Raw genomic sequence first — 4,722 nt, forward strand, 5'->3', positions numbered from 1 at the left:
CTACGTCGCGGAGAGTGCGCAGCGTTCCTTCGTGTCATTTGGACGAGACCCTTTTGGACGTGTAAATCCTCGGACCGTCATGTATTGCAGACGAATAGTTTTACATTCATTAAATCCCGTGCCTCGCTGAGAACTGTCTGCGTCAGTTTAGTTTGGTTTTCTCACTCCGCCATATTTTCTTTGGGCGACTTTCAGGAATCTTTTCATCTGGATATAATGTATGTCTATAATCTACACTATCTATCTATCTATTATCTATCTATCTCTATACAAATAGCAAGATTTATTTCTCTATATAATCTATAGTTGGATGGATGGATGGATTTATGTATGTATGGTGGGGGGAAAAAAAGGCCTGCTGTACATTTTAACTTCTTCAGTTGACCATGCTGATCTATTCTTATTCTTACTAGGGTCTACTAATGCCAGCCCAGGGGAAGCCAATAAAGCCCTATGGGGTCGAAGCCAATTTTCCTCATTTTTGGGAAAAAGTATCCGTCCGTCCCCACTCGAAGTGCGTCCAGCAAAAAGAGATCTTTCAAACAGACCGACGGACGCACCTTTAGAGGCAAACTAGTGCTTGCTTCTAGTGTTATCGCCTGCTTAACCATCCTGCGTAGGGAGGTGATGAGTCCTGCAGGCTCTGCAAGCCTAGGATGCGTGAGCATGGTGCAAGAGGAAGGACTGAAAAGGATGTGAAGGGGAGGGCACGGTTGAGAAGGCGTTGGGCGGGGCTATGCAAAGGTCTTCCGGCTCCCTCAGTGCATTGTGGGTGTGCCCGGAGTGCTGCCTGAGCGTGTTGCATCTGATACGTTCCCTATCTGGGGATCATATATTAAATGGATTTTTAGAACAGGGAGCTGGAAAAAGTGCTTGCTCTGTCCACTCCGCACATTGACCTGGTATTGCAGTACCTCCAGTACTGGTGCACCCCCTTTCCTACAGCAGTTTCCAAAAGCAGGAAAAAAAATTGACGAGCAAGAGGTGCAGCGCAGCTGCGGCTGTTAACAACCAAGCACTTAGATTTAGGCCTCATGTCCACGTGATACATGGCGGAAGTATCGCATGATACTTGTGCGACGGCTCGTGTTTTTGCGTGATGTCCTGTAGTTTTTATTTGTACCATTTTGGAGTTTATAAGACTTTTTTATCGCTTTTTATTATAACTCTTTTTGGAGATAGGAATCGGTTACGTGCACACTTCCCATAGACTTGTACAGGGACCCTTGGTGCGCAAATGTGCACAAAAATAGAGCATGTTGGGGTTTTGCACGCATGCGAAATGTGTGAGTAAAGAGAATTCTGAAGGCATCCATTGAAACAAATATGTTTGTGTGAAGCGGCCCTTACTGTACTTTTGTTAGCACGAATCAAGCACATTTGCAAGCGCAAAAAAATACGCAACCATGCCGCTATTTATTGAAATGGGCAATTAGTGTAATTAGAATAATACATGTTCTGCCCCTGCAGAAATGCACGAGAAAATAAAGGAGACTGCTTTTTTTTTTTAACAAAATGCGTATGCAAAATACACTTATGTGAAGGAACTCGCTGCAATCAGCGGGTTCTACTGACGTGTATTTAGCATGTATATTTTTCATGCGTAATATGCTGCGCAAATACATCTGTGTGAATCTGGCCGAAGAGCCCACGGTGGTATGCGTAAAACGCTGCGTCTCTGCGGTGAGAACACAGTCGTGGACATGAGCCCTAAGGCTGGAGCTCTATGGAGTCTTTCGCCATGACATGGGTCATGTGACCAAAGATCGCTGTGCAGCCCTGTGAACTTGCATTCTCAAATATATCAATGGGGTCGCGCAAGTTCCCACAACCTATAGATTGCTTAAACCTCTACGAGGTTGGATTTTTGCAATATATTGGTCGCAGCTACTTGTGAGTTGTATCGCAACTCCATTGTCTTCAGTAAGGCTGGTTGCACACGACCGCTTCACATTCCGAATGCGGGATACCACTGCGGAATCTGGCCGTTAACCCAGACGGTGACCCTGCGTTCCTGCAGAATCTGCAATGCGGATGACCGCGAGAGTGAAGGAAGTAGCAGTAGTATGTATCTTTCAATGCGTGTGATTTGCTGCGGATCCTCCGTGTGGACGACGACTGTGGATTGAACAATAGGAAACCGGTGGTGTGAAGCCGGCCCGAGAGTGTGAGGTCGCAGGGCTATACAGCAATCTTGGTCGCGTAGCACTAGTCTCATTGCATGACTACGACTCCGCCGTTCATGGGAGCTCAGTGCTTGACCATCTCCGTCAGCTCCACAGAAGTGAATGGAGAAGTAGTCACACGTTTAAAGAAATCTCATCCATATAATGCGGAAAAACAATCTACAGTTTAAATTGACCTGTGGGGTGGATTTTAAAGCTGCCCCTTCAGCAGCGCTCTGCACTCACACTATAGCAGGTTAGTGCTGCTGAAGGGGCCACGGGATTGTTCCTTTTAGAACAAAAGTTCCTGGCGGGAACAAATCCCAATCATCATCTTCCGCCAAGTCACTAAGATGACTAATCCGATATTTTTGTATCTAAGTGAACTGAATATGGCCGCCACCACAACTTGCCTCCAGCTTTCCTAGTCTTCTGCACAACATCATTACATGTCTACACCACTTTGTTTTCAGGAGCCGAGGCAAGTGGGGTGACGACTACCGAGCGAGGCTCTGTTCGTGTCAGTGGTAGGGAGCTCCATGATGGTCATCAGGTTACCAACATGTTCTGTCACCCAGCTTTCCTAGTTCCTGAATGGCCAGCTTCACAGAGCGCCACTTTTTACAACCCATACCCGTCGCTGAGGTCAAGAAATACCCCAAAAAGCATTAGAGGAGGGGGGAAACCTGGTTTTCTTGCCCCATGTGCCCATCCCAACCAGCCTCTGTAATTACCCCCGCCGTCGGACATAAAACGCAGTTTACGTTATTTTAGGGAATGCTAAAATGCTCCTCTCTTCAGTAGCTCCACTCTAGCCACTTCACTGATCTGCTGGATAGAATGTATTGGCTAGTGGTAGGATCTCCCAGCAGCCACTACACTCCAGACGCACCATCCAATCAGTGAGCGGGGAGCAGGGCTAGTGAGCGGCAGCTCTGGGGAGGACGCAGCAGTTCTGAACTCCATGTCTTCTGGGGTGGGTGCGGTGGCCGGGCTTCAGTTCCTGCAGGCAGAGCTGCACATCCAGCAGGTGAGGCCATCATATCTCTAGTGGGCATTAGTGTTTACAGCTGCTTTAACCAGGGCATTGTGGGTAATGGGCGGGGCCATAGTCTCCGCTGGGGCATTGTGGGTAATTGGGGGGGGGGCTCTCTAGTCTTCGCTGGGACTGGTGGGGTCATAAATGGAGAGGTTTATGTGCACAACAGAAGCAGCTGCACAGCGCAGGCCAAGTCTTCATGCATGGCTGTCATCGCACAGGAGGCTGGAGGGGCGGGTGTATAACAGCACCTAGCGGAGACGGCGCGGCCCCAACTGCACCGCTCTGCGCCATTTGCGTGCGGCGCGGGGACTTCTTACAGATGCGACACCATTGTACCCATGGGATTGGTTTACTGGGCTAACAGCTGGCCACGGGTTCCCGTAAAAGGGAAGTCCGCGCCAATATCTGCAGTGGCCGAAGGTTCGTGGCCACTGACTGGTGCCCGCTCATTACCTCGTGTGAACATGGCAGCGATGAGCGGACTAACGAGGAAATGCTCATTTGTTGGCTGATGGCGTCCTTTACATGGGCTAAACATGAACGGCTCCTTGTCGTCTCTCTGTGTAAACCACAACCATAGCTGCGGATTTGGACAGCTCCCAGTGTGTGTATATATATATATATATATATATATATATACTGGGAGGAAGCTGCAGCAGTGCCGGGCAGCGCTCCTAGGTGATGTGTGTGTATATATATAGGCCTTAGGTTATGGCTGTGATGATAGGATTTCCTCCTGTCAAAGTTGCATCGCACCGCACAAAAATCACGCTTTCATGCGATGCAACAGAGAGGAAGGCTCCATAGGATAACATGGGCCACGAAACCTCACGAGTCGCGGGCATATCGGGATGTCGCACCCTCCAAAACATGTGAATTGCCCCATTGGAAAGCATAGGCCGAACAAACACGTGATTTGTCGCAGTGTGACTTTGTCGCTCATGTAAACGCGGCCTGAGTATTAGGGGACTCCCTAATATATACGAGCCTCCTAACATTTAGGCCATGTTTGTAGCTTGCTGGACCACGTGGTGCTAATAATCTCCGCTGTCGGTGTCCTGCGGCAGATTTGTACGTATTGCTGCGAACGTATCGGACGCTCCTCGACTTCACAGCAGGTTTGCTGTTTCTGTGTTCATTGTGTGAAAATCCTGCTTAAGACGTGTTCTGCCTCCGAACGCCAACCGTAAATGCGCCAATATTCAGATGGAACATAAACGGTTGTATTCCCACGTTTGAGCGTTTCACTATTACCCGACTCCAGTTTACCATATGGTGCAGCCAACATGTCTGTTCATCATATGGCAGAAGGACGGCGTAATACTTAATTTCTCCTGCGGGGGCGTTGCAGGGGAATTGAACACTTCGGCCTTTTTCACGCGGTGGAGCAAATATTGCACGTATATGAACCGCGGCTCGTTCTATCTTTGGGCGGGGCCTTGCATCACCCATTGTTTTAATGGGGCTGGCGGCAGCATCGCACCGCGTGCTAGGAGCGGACAGCCGCAGCGGGAG

The 4,722-nt window shown here is 49.0% G+C and overlaps 1 pseudogene; it reads left to right on the forward strand.

Moving 5' to 3' along the window:
* Positions 1–808: 808 nt before the first annotated feature.
* LOC136613309 (U2 spliceosomal RNA) lies at positions 809–936 on the forward strand (annotated as a pseudogene).
* The last annotated feature ends 3,786 nt before the right edge of the window (positions 937–4,722 follow it).

The sequence above is a fragment of the Eleutherodactylus coqui genome, chromosome 2 (genome assembly GCF_035609145.1).
Source record: "Eleutherodactylus coqui strain aEleCoq1 chromosome 2, aEleCoq1.hap1, whole genome shotgun sequence".
Lineage (NCBI taxonomy): Eukaryota > Metazoa > Chordata > Amphibia > Anura > Eleutherodactylidae > Eleutherodactylus > Eleutherodactylus coqui.